The sequence below is a fragment of the Geotrypetes seraphini genome, chromosome 9, assembly GCF_902459505.1.
Source record: "Geotrypetes seraphini chromosome 9, aGeoSer1.1, whole genome shotgun sequence".
Classification (NCBI taxonomy): domain Eukaryota; kingdom Metazoa; phylum Chordata; class Amphibia; order Gymnophiona; family Dermophiidae; genus Geotrypetes; species Geotrypetes seraphini.
Window position 1 is genome coordinate 100,908,520 of NC_047092.1, and position 16,083 is coordinate 100,924,602.

The window sequence follows — 16,083 nt, forward strand, 5'->3', positions numbered from 1 at the left end:
CTACTGTCTTTATATTTTGCACTGTATTAGAGGACATGTGTTACTGTTTTTTGTGGTGTTGCATTGTATCCAGGGTCTGGTTTCTTGGCGGATCAGTTTAACTTTTGTCTACATATTTCTATTTTTAGTTTGTGATTATTCCATTTTGGGCGAGGGTGTATCTCTGTTCTGTGTGTATGAAAAAGACATAGTTTTCAGTTGGCATTGACTACAGGACCAATTGACTGTGCGGGATCTGGCTTGTTTAGTTTTACAATGTATGTGTTGGTGTTCTAGTGCTCACTGCAGTGTTTAAGATGCAGCCTTTTCCTAGGTACACTCTTGTGGTGCGATATGTAGATTGGTACTAAAAATCATATTTTTCATATAGATGGGGGGGTGTCAAAAAATGATGGGCCCTGGGTGCCACATACCCTAAGTACGCCACTGCCTGCAACTACTCCATATGTACTTCTAATGTCATGACAATTTAGACATAATTTATGTTTTGTTATGTTTGGAATAATGGTTACATATATGAGGTTCAATAAAAGAAAATTTTCACTGCCTGTTTCTATTCTGACCATTTATTCCATTTCATGGTTATTGCAAAAAAAAAAAAAAAAAAATTTTTTTACATGGGGGGGGGGGGTGTCAAAAAATGATGGGCCCCGGGTGCCACATACCCTAGGTACGCCACTGCTTATAAGTATTCATACTCAATCATTTTATCCCACCTCACCCTTCCAATAAATAATAAACATTTTAACCCACCTTCCCACCCTGGATGTGCATAGAATTAACCATTTGAAACTAACCTGATGTAATATAAGATGTCAATGGGCTCCAAAGCAATTTAAATACTTCACTATGCCCCCTTAAATCCACATTTATTTTCTCATTCCTATATGTGGAGCATAAATTTGCCCACCAAAAAGAGAAGTTAAGACGATCATAATTCTTCCAATTATGTGTTATCATATGTATTGCTACTCCAGTCATAATTATGAAGAGATGACATTTGTAGCGATCTATTGGGGGTTTAATATGTAACAACATACTACATATGACTATCTCATATGTTAACAGAAATGAAGACTCTAGTATTGCATTAATCTGTCCCCTTATTGATTTCCAAAAACTGAGAATCAGCGGACAATAGAATAACAGATGAACCAGTGTCCCTATGTCTAGATGACAGTGCCAGCATCTATTAGATTTAGAACAATCTAACTTATGGAACTTAACAGGGATCCAAAAATATCTATGTAACAGGAAAAACCAAGTTTGTCTCATAGACGGTGACGCTGTACATCTCATCTTCCAAGACCAAATCCATGGCCTTCGAGTCACAGAAATATACTGCTTAATCTCGAAGCTCCAAATGTCCCTAAGACTATTTTTTTGTTTTTTAGATAAAAATTCAGAAATTAATTTATACCACCAGGTGGCCTGATGCCCTAAAAAAATCTGTCTGGAAGCATAGGATCTGCAAGCTATAATGAGTTTTTAAATTCCGCCAATCAGGGAACCCACTCTGAATGGCTTGCTTCAACTGCAACCATCTATAATTTTGAGACTTTGAGATACCAAATAACTGTTGCAGTCATGAAAAATCAAGCAGTTTCCCATTAGATATAACATCTCAATACATCATGAGAACCAGCAGGTATCAGATAAGTTCATGACCCACAACTCACACAAACTCAGCTGAACATCCCATAAGTAAGTTTGATTTGCAGCATTTTTCATGAAATCAAACATTTACAGGAAATATTATTTCAGAAATATCCATTTCTTACACACACAAACTCGAGCAGACCTAGAAACTTACACTCAGCAGCCCCATCATTTTCTCACCAATTCCCGGTTCTGCCTTAAGCTCTCTGCTTTCCTCTTACAATAATGGTTCTGGGGGCTTAATGATAGAGCAGCCATTATGTGCAAAGCTTCCTGCTGCAAACTCTCTGACCCTCATCTCTATAATCACCCTGCAGTTCACTGGCTTTGAGCATGGGCCTATTTCCCAAGCAGCTCTCAAAACCTTCCTCCTGCCTCTCCCCTGAAAGTACTCCAAATTTAATATCATTTTCCTTCCTGTTATATAAGGATTCTGAGTCTACTAGGGACAGAGAAAAGTACCTGCATATGATGGTACAGTACTGACTATGAATAGTAGTGCTATAGAAATGATTAGTAGTAGATAGAAACTGTGGGATGAACAGATTTGAAGGGAACATGTTCTAGCCTTGGTTTGAGTGGTCCAAACAATATGGGGCTCATAATTTTAAAAAAAAGTTCTAAAAAGTGGCCTAAATGGCTACTTGGATGATCAAAAAGCCTGATCGTCCAAGTACCTATGGTCAAATATATTTTATTGAGCAATCAAGAACACAACAGAGTAACACAAAGTACAGAACCAGCTCAAAATTTGAAATATTCCCCAAAAGAACCACCCCCCCCAAACCCCCACCAAACCCCCCCTCCCCACCATACCCACCCCTGGGTCCTCCTTCGAAACACAAATTAACAAAAATCTGAATAACAAACTATACAAAAAAGTCACAAAAGGGTAAGTACAAACAAAAGCTTCAATTAAGTATCCGGCTACGAGCCAGAGGGGTCAAAGTATTCCAGAAAGGTTCCCAAGTGGTCTGGAAAAGACGACCTTGGCGAGAAGACAAGTCAGTCACATCCCTTCGCTCCCACATCAAAAGAGCGATCATGCGGCTCCTCCAAAGGGAATAGTCCGGAGCCTCAGCCTCAAGCCATTTTAACAGGATACATTTCAATGCGATCAGGATAGACCACTTGAGGAAAGCTGCAACTCCTTTGGAACGTGGAAAGTAGTGAGGAACAGTCCCAAATAAAAGAAAAGGGGAACTGCGAACAGTAACACGCCAAATAGTCTCCACAAAAGCAAATATAGCAGTCCAAAAAAGTTGTATCTGAGGACAAGTCCAAAACATGTGGCCTAAGCTGGCTTCCGGAGCCTGACAACGAAGGCAGGCTGCGTGGGGACGGAAGTGAGCCAAATATGCCCTTTTAGGAGAAATATATAAACGAAAAATCAATTTAAAATGTTGCTCCCAAAAGGTAGTATATTTACGAAAAGCAGGCAGTCGACGGACAGCCTGAAGGAGGATATCAGAAGGCAAATCAACAGCAAGATCACCGGACCAAGCATCACGCAGCTTAGAATGGTCAAACAAAGGGCATTCATCCTTCAAGTGGCGGTGATGAAGCGTGAGAGGGACCGGTTGTTGAGAACCAAGGGTAAAGGCCGTAGACAAAGTCTCATGACAGGCGGCCTGCAAGGAACTAGAAGGTAAGGAAGAGATGTAATGATGGATTTGCATGTAAGCAAAATAGTCAGTAGGAGGGAGATCAAATTCAGCTCGTAATTGAGCAAAAGATTTAGTGACGCCTTCATCAGTAACCAAGTGAAATAGATAATGAATGCCCCTTGTTTCCCACCGAGCAAAACTCGGCCCATCAATCCCAGGTAAGAAAGAACCATTGAAACGAATAGGAAGGAAAGGAGAGACAGAAGGAGAAAGAGTGTGAAATTTACAGACCCAATGCCAAACCTTCCTTAAGGGTCGATGTAAAACTTTCATAGAAAGAGACTCAGGTTCAAAAGAAGGAATAGAATGAAGATAGGCACTGAAATGAGTAGAAGAAAAGCAAGAAAGTTCCAGAGCCGAGTTAGTGAATGCTGAAGTACCCCTAAAGAGATCGTTAATGTGCCTCATTCCACAACCAACTGTCAAATAGCGGAGATTCAATAATCCCAAGCCACCCCTATACCAGGGAGTCGCCGCCCGCTTATAAGGCAAGCGAGGCCTCTTCCCTGCCCAAAGAAATTTCTGGACCAGTCGTTCCAATCGGCGCTCGTCACGAAACGTCAAATAAAGGGGAAGGACCTGAAAAACATAAAGCCAACAGGGGACCAAAAGCATGTTATACAGGTGTACTCGACCCAAAAGTGAGAAAGGAAGAGACTCCCAAAGGTGCAACCTATTCTGTAACGTCTGAAACAACGGGGTTACATTCAGCCGGTACAAACTAGATAAGTCTAGCGGAATATTAACCCCCAAGTACCGCAAAGAAGAATCAGCCCAACGAAGAGGGAAAATACCCTGCCACGAAGTACGTAAATCAGGTGGAAAAGGTAAGGCCAAGGATTTATCGAAGTTGAGAGACAGCCCTGAATAAAAACCAAATTCAGAGATGAGATCCAGAGCCGCCGGGAGAGAATCTTCAGGTCGGGTAAGAATTAAAAACATATCATCCGCGTACGCCAGAGTCTTAAGTTCGAAGTCACCGACCGAGAGACCTCGGACCTCCGCGAACCCCCGAAGAGTGCATAACAACGGTTCCAAAGAAAGAAGAAACAAAAGAGGGGAGAGAGGGCATCCCTGTCGGGTTCCACGAAGAATAGGGAAAGAGTCAGTACAAGTCCCGTTAACAAGCAATGATGCCAAGGGATTGGAATAGAGGGAACGCACAGCATCTAGAAAGAACCCCCCGAGCCCCACATACTCCAAGGTACGAAACAAGAAGGACCAGTGAATGCTATCAAACGCCTTAGAAGCATCCAGGCTAACAAACAAGGTCGGAATCTGGAAAGATTGACACTGAGCAAGAGCAAGAAGTACCTTGCGGACATTATGTACAGACTGTCGGCCCCGAACAAAACCTACCTGATCCTCATGGATAAGCAGCGGTAAATGAGGAGCAAGACGATCAGCCAACATACGAGCAAAAAGTTTAAGGTCCACATTGATCAATGAAATGGGACGATAAGATTCCGGCAAATCAGCAGCCTTACCAGACTTCAAGAGTAAGGTAATAAGGGCCTCATTTGCAAAACGTGGAAAAGAACCACGGACCGTAGCTGCATCAAAATATGCCAATAAAGGTCCATAAAGTGTCGGAGAAAGGAGCCGATAAAAGTCACCCGAGAACCCATCCGGGCCCGGAGCCCGGTCAGAGCGGAGCGATTTAATAGCAGACTCCAATTCAACCGCCCTAAACGGACTATTAAGAGAGGAAATCGCAGCCGCTGACAAACGAGGCAACCCAGAAGAGTGAAGATAGTCCGATATCATGTCCAAAGAAGCGTCATCCGGAGCTTCATATAACCGACGAAAGAAATCAAATAAGACCCCAGAGATCTCAGAAGTCCGAGACACCACCCCTCCGCCCCGGGTACGCAGAGATAAAATCGGCTTCCTACCAGTCGTAGCGTTAACCAAACGAGCCATAAGGCGGCCGGGTTTGTTACCGTAACGAAGGAAACGATGATGATAAAAGGCTTTGCATTTTTGGGAACGAGAATGGAGAAGGGAGTTCAGGGCCACCTGAGTAGACAAGTAGCAGTCTCGAGTCTCCGGAGAAGGGTGGAGAGAAAAGGACCGCTTTGCCAAACGCAAAGCCCGTTCCAGAGTAACGATCCCCTGATTAATACGCTTATGACGAGCACAGAGAAAGGAAATGATATGTCCTCGAATCACCGTCTTCCCAGCCTCCCAAAACAAGATAGGATCATCCATGTGGGGAGCATTATTTGTAGAATAATCGTCCCATTGGGTCTGCAAAAAAGCACGAAATTCCTCGTCCTGAGCAAGATAAAAGGGAAACCGCCAGGACGGTGCGCGGAGGTACGTAGAATCCAGGACAACATCAACCCAAATCGGGGCAAGATCTGAAATAGACAGATGTCCAAGCTCAGCCGAGTGAACAGAAGGAAACATAGAGGTAGACAAGAAAATATAATCGAGACGGGACCAAGTACCATGGGCACGAGAGAGATGGGTATAGTCACGAACTTCAGGGTGGAGAAGACGCCACGGGTCCACAACCGAAAGGGAGTCACAGAAGTCGGAAAGGAGATGACTCTCAGAACCCAAAGAAGAGGCAGAAGAGCCAGACTTATCCTGATCGGGATGCATCACCAAGTTAAAATCTCCCAAAAGAAGCAGAGGGTCATCAGGAAAGCGAGAACGAAGATGAAGCAATCGCTGTAAAAAGGCTGATTCTCCAGAATTAGGGCCATATACCACTAGGAAAAGATAGGAACGACCTCCCAAAGTAAGGCGAAGGAGCAAGAAGCGACCGTCAGACGACTTATCAAGAACCTGGACACCTATAGGCGAAGACTTACGAACCAGCACTGCAACACCCCCATGACGACCCGAAGAAGAAGCAAAAAACACCTCCCCCACCCAAGATCGACGTAACTTAAGATGTTCTGCATCAGTCAATCTAGTTTCCTGTAGACAAGCAATATCAGACCGGTAGCGTTGTAGAGCAACAAGTATTTTGGATCTCTTGACAGGCGAAGTGATCCCCCCAACATTCCAAGAGGCAATTCTAAAAGGGGTACTCATAGCTGAAAAGCAGGAAGGAAGCAATGCCAGAGAAGGAAAAGCAGGTGAAAACTACCCCAAGGGCCCAGCCTCCCCCAGAGCAGTAGAAATCGCCAAAAGTATAGTGAACAGAAAAGACCAATAATGAAACATATCAAACTTAAAGAGTAAATATATAGAAGGAGGACCCCCCACCCCCCAAAGCCCACCCCACCCACTCCCAATCCGCCCATCCCAACCCCCCTCTTCCCCCCCAACCCCCTCCACCCCCCAGAAACAAACCCTCCAAAAACCCAACCAGAATGAAAACCCCGTCCCACATTTGTGGAACAGAGATGGAGGCACAGAAGATGTAGTCAGGGCCCCAAATCCCTCAATTCCATACACACCACAGACACGCAAAATACCTCATTCATACAGCACACCCCCCGGGAGAAGTCATAGGGGAGCGAAGCTATCAAGCAAAATGACCCGGAACACAGAGAGTAACATAGCCCAATAGCCAGTGGACCTGAAATAGCCACCAAAGGACCCCTTAAAGGAACATATAAGTAAAGCATAGATAATATAAGCAGCCCCACTGGAACAGAGGATGGAAACGAGCAATCATCAACTCTCAACCACACCAATACTCCCCCCAACACCCACTCCCATCCATACACACCCAGTCCACATCCCAAATGAGAACTCAACCCCCACTAACATACTCTAACCCACCAAGAGGAGACAAACCCCAGGACCATACAGGACAAGAGCTCCACCCAGAGGCATAACATCCATTCAACCCCTAAGTACACCTACAACCAACTAAGGCCACCAAAACTTCAAGCAGTAATATCCGGAACAGAAACTGGAAAATATAAACTGCAAAGCCAGATATGCAACCACAAGAATAACAAATTGTAGGTAAAACATAAAATGTAGCATGAGTAGGCCACAAAGCAGCCCAAACGTTGAGTGAGATGTAATGGGCAGCAGAGTCCAGGAGGCTAAAGATCCAAATAGGAAGCAAGCCATAGTAAAGCTCAAAAGGCCAGCAATGGTGAAACAAAACAAAGCCTCTCTTGTAAAGGAGAACAGCTCCCCACACCAACTCTGCCCCAGGACTCAGGTAGCCGAAGAGGGTCCCGCTTCTCCCGGTAGGGAATCCAGGTAGGCCTGGGCATCCTCCGCCGTGGAATACAGGCGCCAGCCAGCTGGAGTCCAAACCTTCAGGTGCGCCGGATAGAGTAGCTGGAACCGCTGTTTCTTGTCAAAAAGAGCAGAGCACACCCGGGAGAAGCGCCGTCGACGTTCTTGTAAGGCAGGGGAGTAGTCCTGGAACAGACGTACAGGGATTCCCTCATAGGAGAGAGTATTACGCTTTTGCCGGTACTGCCGCATAAGTTCAGACTTCACCGCCGAATTGTGGACCTTGAAGATGGTAACTCGGGCTCGTTCACGATCATCTGTACGCCGGCCCAGGCGGTGAGCGCGGTCAAGCTTCAAGGGCCCAACCCCCGCTGGAAGCGGCAACTCCTGCTGAAGCCAAGACTCCACGAGGGAAAGGAGGCGAGAGTCAGGAACTGATTCTGGCAGACCAATCAGTCGGATGTTATCTCTCCTCGAGCGGTTTTCAAGATCTTCGATCTTTTCCGCCTGTCTCTGGAGCTGTGCGCGCAGAGAGGCCAGATCCGCCGCCGAGGAGGAGCACGTGTCCTCAACCCCCGAGACGCGGTTCTCCAGGTCTCCCGTCCGCCGAGTCGTTTCCCCCAAAAGGGATTCAAGAGAGGTAAGCTGGCTGGAGAGAAGGTCGAATCGAGAGTCCAGCGCCCGTACCACTGAAGCCGACAATGCCGCTATGTGGGCCTCCGACAGGGGAAGCGCGGAACCCAAGTCTCCCGCCGCCATCTTAGGCTCGGGTCGCGCCGATCTAGTCTCCCTGTCTTTTCCCGCGCGGCTCGATTTCGTGCTCATTACCGGGCTGGGCGTCTGTAAGAAACGGTCCATAAACCTCCTCGAAGGTTCAGTGCCGGGCTAGGGCTGACCAAGAGGAGCAAAACGGTGTCGAGGGATTCAGGGCCCCGGAGCACGAGTGAAGCACGTCTCACTCTGCTCAACACATCACGTGACCTCTCGTGCAAATACCTACAATCAAATCTGGTTTTAGACGTATCTAAAACCAGCATAGGCCTTTCCCCTGCCTCTAAATGCACAGAGAGAAAAGAGGCATTTTTAGAGGAGGGGAAAGGGTGGGCGGTGGGAGGGAGGTAGGCCGGCCTAGACCTAGGCGTGCAGCAGGTATAACCAAAACTTTAGGCAGGTTGCCTAGTCGGCACTTATACGTTTTGACTTAGACCAAGTCAAAATAGGTATAAGTGCCGAAAAGGGGCTGCTGAGCAGATCGTGGCTGCTGCGATCAGCTCAGCAGCCCCAGCAACCTGCCTAACCCCTACAGCAATGATCGCGGCAGGAGAGATGGCCCCTCTGACTCTTGACCTCCCTCCCGACCCCACGACCCCCCCACCCCCCACCCCCACCCCAAATTGTTGGCCGGATGGATGGATGCCAAGCCCGCCCGTCCGGCAGGCCAGCCATCTCAGGAATGGGGCCGGATTGGCCCTGGCAGCTCAAACCCCACCCACAGGTAGGGCCTGAGGTGCCTGGCCCAACTATAATAGGCCCATGAGCCTTAGGCCCCTCCTGTGGGTGGGGCCTTAGGCACATGGACCCAACCCGGCCCATGTGCTTAAGGCCCCACCCACAGGAGGAGCCTAAGGCTCCTGGGCCTATTCTGTGGGCGGGGTTTGAGCTGCCTGGGCCAATCCGGCTCCATTCCTGAGATGGCTGGCCTGCCGGATGGGCGGACTTGGCACCCGTCCATCCGGCCAATGATTTCAAGGTATTGGGGGTGGGATTGGGGCAGGGGGGGTTGTGAGGTCGGCGGGGGGGGGTCAGTCGTGGGGGGGTAGGGTTGAGGGCAGGAAGGCCTGGAATCCCTCCTGCCTGTATTTTAGTGGGGGGTGGGGGTGTCACTGAGCCAGGAGGGCTTGGGCTCCCTCCTGGCCGGATCGTGGGGGGGAGGGGGGTTATAAATCGCAGGACCAGGAGGGCTTGGGCTCCCTCCTGGCTCTATCAACTCAGTGGGAGGGGGGGTTTGGGGATCACGGGGCAAGAAGACTTGGGCTCCCTCTTGCCCTGATCTTCATCGTAGATTCGGAGGTGCCGTGGGGCAGGAGAGCTTAGGCTCCCTCCTACCCCAATAGTGTCGGGGAGGTCGAGGGTGCAACGGAGCAGGAGGGCTTGGGCTCCCTCATGCCCCAATGTCGTCGGGAGGGGTGGATTCTGTAACCAGTGTTGTTTTTGACAGACACCGGTTACAGAATCCAGGTTTTAGGCGAAGGACTCCTCCTCCCACACCACACCCACTTTCCCCATAGCCCCACCCAGGCCCCACCCATACCACACACCCCTCCTGCCCAAGCCCCGCCTATTCTCCACACATGCCCCATAGAAATGAATGGTGGTAGCCCTGCCCATGCCCCGCCTCATGCCATGTCACCGGAAATGCACTTTCTGATGACATCACCAGAAATGGGGGCATGTTTGACCCCGGAAATACGCTTTCTGATGATATCACCGAAAATGGGAGTGCCTGCCCTACTGGAAGTGTACATTCTGATGATATAGGCGGAAATAGGGTAAATGAAGCGCTGGAAATGCGCTTTTCTGACCACATCAGCGGAAACAGGGTAATGAAGCGCCAGAAATGTGCTTTTCTGATGAGATGGAAATGCATTTTCTGATGATGTTACTGGAAATGAAGTTAATCGCAGCCCCCGGAAATGATGTGGCCAGAAAAAGAGTGTCTTTATTTTAACACTTTTTAGTTAAAGGACAGGTTTTAAGATCTCATGGTTAGAGCAATGCACAGGCAGATCACAAAAGCTGCTTTTGTTTCTTTCCTGTTTTTAAAACAGAACCCAGTACAGAAAGAGCTTAGAATTTTAAAGCTGCATTTTTTTTCCTTGTTTTACAGACACTTTCAGTAGGAAATCTGAGTTAATGGTTGCATGGGTAACACCCAGATTGTCATGGTGACAGCTGATAAGCTTCTTGCAGTCCCTGATAAAGCCAAGGGGGAGAGGGGGAGGTGTGTTTAAACCTGTCTGAACATGACCCCGCCCCCTGGTGTTGTCAAAGTGATGTATGCCTCAGATCTTTAACAATCTGAAAAAAAAACCTGTCACCTAACAGCGTCTGTTAAAAGGCAGAGTTTTAAGACCTGTTTTTTTTATTTAGAGCTAAGTTGACAGAGCTGAATGGAACATGATGAAAGAATCTTTATTGAAGCAAATTTGTTATGATCCATACGCGGCAGGAAGCTATGGAGGCATTAACCCTCTACTTTAAACGGCTAAAAAAAGAGATAGTACAGACGTAGTGGACTGGGTCACCGGTCAAAACACATACAATTTACACAGACTGGCTAAAATCCATTTTAAAAGAAATAAAAGTTGACAGCCAATGGCAAAGTGACTTAGTCAACATGTCAGCCTTTGCCCGTTATAACAACGGTCACTAATACATCTTAATGGTAATAGATATCCTGTCAAAATATGCATGGGCCGTGAGTTTAAAAACAAAAATCGGTCATGAAGTTACCAAAGCCTTTGAAACAATATTTAATTGAGGGCGTACACCTGAAAAACTTCAGACAGACAATGGTAAAGAATTTTTAAATAAGTCTCTGAAGAATTTATTAAAACAAAAAGATGTTAGCCATTTTTTGACCCATAATGATGTTAAAGCAGCTGTAGTGGAAAGATTTAACAGGACTTTAAAATCCAAAATGTGGCACTATTTTACAGCCCATAATACCTTTACTTATCAAGATGTGTTACAGGATATAGTGCACAGCTATAATTATAGTTTTCACAGAACGATACAGGCGAGGCCAGTAGAAGTGACACCCTCAAACTCTTTGCAGATTTGGAAAACAGTCTACGGCTGTGACATCAAACGCGGCCCCACCAAGAATCTCTTAAAGGAAGGAGACCATATAAGACTGTCAAAAGTTATAGGGAAAATTTGAGAAAGGTTACGAGCAAACATGGACGGATGAGACATTTATAATAAAATATGTTTTAAACAGGGGTCAGAGAACAACATACAAGATACAGGATTACGATAGCAAAGCTATACAAGGTTCTTTTTATCCTGAAGAATTACTAAAAGTCAAGCCTCTACAGGATAGAATATACCATATTGAAAAGGTTCTAAAGGTAAAAGGAGGGGGTAAGAACAAAATTTGTCTCGTGAAATGGAAGGGGGTGGCCTGATAAATTTAACAGTTGGGTGAAGGCCTCAGAGATTCAAGACATCTGATTTTGTCTTTTGAAGCAGCACAGACAGAAAAAAAAATGAATGACGGTGGCTTTTATATCACATTGCCCAGCAATGCTTTGGCAGCCATGTTTCCCCACAATACCAGCTCTAATTTTACCATATAAATAGCTAGGCCTTTGGACTTACAGGGGCTGTGGGAAGCGAGGCTGGTGGAAATACAATACCCACATACTTGGGAAAATATTAAGGAAGACCTAAAGTACATTGTCACCTCTGGAGAAGGAAATGTACACCAATTTACAATCCAGAGAGGATATTATGACACCATGGAGAAGTTATTGGAAACCATGAATCATGACATTAGAAGCATCTATGAGTCTGAGAGACCACCAAGAATCATATATGACCCCAATACACAAAGAATTTATGTAAAATCAGAGGATAAGTCTTATTTCTGCAGGGGGTGATTTAGCAACCATTTGGGGGGTAAAGGCTAACTTTAATACACGTCATTCTCATTTCCCAGTAATATCGAGGCCTACTTAATACCCTCTACGTTTACACCGATATTTTAGAGCACCAGTTAGTAGGTGACCATTTTGTACAACTTGTAGTGTGGCCGGCCCTCAAGGTTTGCGGTAACCGGCCCATGCTTAAAATATTCTCCCAGCGTGCTTCCCCAAGAGGGAGGAAGACCCTGTTGTGGATAAACTATCCTTTGTGAAAAAAACAGAATGGCCTCACACAGGTAAGTTATCAAATAAAGAAATCAAATTTATTGTGTATCTGAACAAGTCCAAACAAAAGGCATGAAGGATAATAGTCTCAAAAAAGGTAATGGCAAAAATAGTGCAAGCAAAATAATACTGTGTTTACCAGCCTGGTCTGGTTAATTCACTCAAAGTTCTTTTACTAATGTCCCAGGTATAGCAGAGTCTCTAGCAGTCTTTGACTCTCAAAAGTCTTTCTTGCAAATTGAAAAACAAACTATGGCATGTGGCAATGTGCAGCACTGCCCTTTCAAATGCAGTGGCAGAAGGCTGGCGGATTTGCCAAAACGGCTCCTTGTTGCAAAGAGCAAATAACCCACAAACCCTCCGCTAAGGTGTTGGGCAAATCCTGCCCCAGCCGTCAGGATATTCACACCTTATGGGAGATACTGCTAAAATTCTTTCACAGCAGCCATCTTGGCAAAAAAAAAACAAAAAAACTTCTAATCAAAGCAAACACTTTGCTAGCATACATCCCTTAGCTAGTATGCTCAAGGAAAATCCTTATTGTCCCAGCAGAAATGGAAACATTCAAAAATAAACTCAGAAAGCAATTCAAAACTAACTAACATCCATTTCCTCAGTCAGTCCCACCTCTGGTAAAGCACTCCAATCCATTGCTTCATGTTCCGGGTTTACCAGGGTTGTTCCTTCTGACTCTGTGTCCAGCATTTCCACATCCTTTGGCTCTGGAGGAATTGGAGGCTCCTTCCACCTGAGAGCTTCTCCTGTTTCTCCCCTCCTCCTGGACAGCCAGCTTTCCAAATGCTGCCAAGCTGCTGTACCACGCCCAGTCCTACTCAGGGGCCGGACTTTTTTCAGCTGAGGCTGCCTTCTACCCTGTTTAGTCAGCCTCTTACAAAATGGAGGATTTAAAGGGGCCCTACCAGTTTTCACCAGGCTGTGTTCTAAAGCAGGTCTGAACACAGCCTGTGCTTCCTGGTCCTGTTCCTGCCTAACAGGGACAACGTGGTTAGCCCGGACTAGTTTCAGGGGATGTTTTTTATGACTCTTCCCTGGCACAAGGCCGGCATTGGGCTCGGGTTTGTGACATACCCTCCCCCTTAAACCATGACCACCCAGGCATGGTCTACCTTCCTCCGGGTTCTCCTGCAAACGGGAAAGCCTATCCACATTAGTGCTTAGATGCCCTGGCCTATGCACTACCTTAAACCTGAATGTTTGTAGAGCAAGATACCACCGGGTCAGCATAGCATTGTTGTTTCTCATTGTGTTTAACCACTTGAGGGCCGCATGGTCTGGCACCAATGTGAATTCCTGGCCCTCTAGGTAGTGAACTAGGGTCTGCATAGCCCACTTTGCGGCTAGGCATTCTAGCTCCACTGTAGCATACTTTCTTTCATTGTCATGAAGCTTATGACTGAGATACAGGATTGGGTGTTCTACTTCCTGCACCTCCTGACTGAGAATAGCCCCCAATCCGCTCGTAGAAGCATCAGTCTGTAAGATCATGGGTTTAGAGAAATCAACAGCCCTTAGAACCGGCTCTGAACAGAGACATCCTTTCAGGTCTTCCAAGGCCTCCTGCCCTAGCGCTTCCCAGTATAAGGTGTCTGGTTTATCTTTTTTTAACATATTCTGGTAGCAAACTGGGGAATAAACCTTCTATAATATCCTATAAGCCCTAAGAACCCTCTTAGCTGCTTCTTTGTGACAGGTAAGGGGTAGGACTTAATGTTTCAAGTTTATTAAAATTTTTGATTAATCGCTTAATCTTACATCAAAGCGATGAACATACATAAAAGGAAACAATTAAAATTACAATATTAAAAAATAAAACATTAATTTAAACATAACCATTAAAATAAACTAGACTATATACAAACTTAATGCACTGGACTTTGTCCACTAGTGGTTTCACCTGGCCCCGGCCTACCACATAGCCCAAGTATGTTACCTCCCTCTGCCCCAGGAAACATTTCTTGGGGTTTACCGTTAAGCCAGCCTCCCTCAATGATCTCAGGACTGCCACAACATGTTCCAAGTGCTGAGTCCAATTGCTCAAGTAGATGACGATATCGTCGAGGTATGCCTCCGCGTAGGGATGGTGGTCCCGTAGCACCTCGTTGACTAGCCTTTGACATGTTGCAGCAGCGCCATGAAGTCCAAAAGGCATGCGCCTAAATTGGAACAGGCCAGCAAGGGTACTAAAGGCTGTCTTGGGCCTAGCAGCTGGCATTAAGGGTATCTGCCAGTACCCTTTCATTAAGTCAAGTGTGGATAAGTACTGGGCCTGTCCCAAACAGTCTAATAACTCATCCACCCGTGGCATAGGGAAAGAGTCGAATTGTGAGACCTCATTAAGTTGACGGAAGTCTATACAAAATTTAGGGGACCCATCTGCCTTGGGTACAATTACTATCGGACTGCACCATGGGCTAAATGAGGGCACAATAACTCCTAAGGTTAACATCTTGTCCACTAGGTCTTGTACTAGATTTTTTTTTTCTTCTGACAACCTATACGGTTTGACTCGCACTATCTTACCCGATGTGGTAATGATATCATGTGCCACCACCTCAGTGCTCCCTGGGGTAGCAAAGAACACGTCCTCAAAGGTCTTAATCAATGTCCCCACCTGTTGCACCTGGGCATCAGAGAGTTCTGTATCTACATTGACCCCTTCTTCCTAAGCATGATCTGCCACCTGGTGCCCAAAATCTTCCTCTTGGATTTGTTGTGCTATCAGTGCTAACATTTCCCTGTCCTTCCAGGGCTTGAGTAGGTTGACGTGATAAGTTTGCTCCCGTCCCTTCTCATCTCTAACCTGATAGTTCACCTCATTCAATCTTTTCACCACAGTGGCCGGGCCCTTCCACTGTGCCAAGAATTTATGTGGGTCAGTGGGCACCAAAATTAGCACCCTATCTCCTATTAGCAGATGTCTTTCCCGGGATTTCCGGTCATAATAACTTTTTTGTCTTCTCTGGCTCCATTCTAAATTATTTTTGCCCATTTGAGACACCTGCGTTAGTCGATGCTTCAACTGCATCAGGTAAGATATTAAGTTGGTGTCAGCTTCCTCTGAGGGACTACACCCTTTCTTTAACACATCCATAATACCCCTGGGGTTCCTCCCAAATAACATCTCGAATGGGCTCACCCCTAGTGAGTCCTGGACTTTCTCTCTACAGGCTAGAAGTACAAAGGGCACCCAGAGGTCCCAATCTTTCAGGTTCCCATCTAACCCTTTCTTCAACATTTGTTTTAAGGTCTGGTTAAAGCGTTCGACCAGTCCGTTAGCCTGAGGGTGATATGTTGAGGTCCGAATGGGCCTAATTCCAAACCCTCGCCAATAGTACTGCATTTCCTTGGACATGAAATTACTTCCTTGGTCCGTGAGGACTTCCCGAGGGAACCCTATCATACTAAATAAACCTGTAAGCTCTTTCATAATGGCAGCAGATGACGTTTTCCTTAAAGGAAAGGCCCATGGGAATCTAGTGGCCACATCCATCACCACTAGAATAAAACTGTATCCTCGTGGGTTTTTTCCCAAGGGTCCCACGATATCCATAGCCAATCTACTACAGGGATCAGCTACTCTAGGGATAGGAATTAGAGGCGCTCGAAGAGGTTTCCCTAAGGACAATTTTTGGTGGTGTACCATT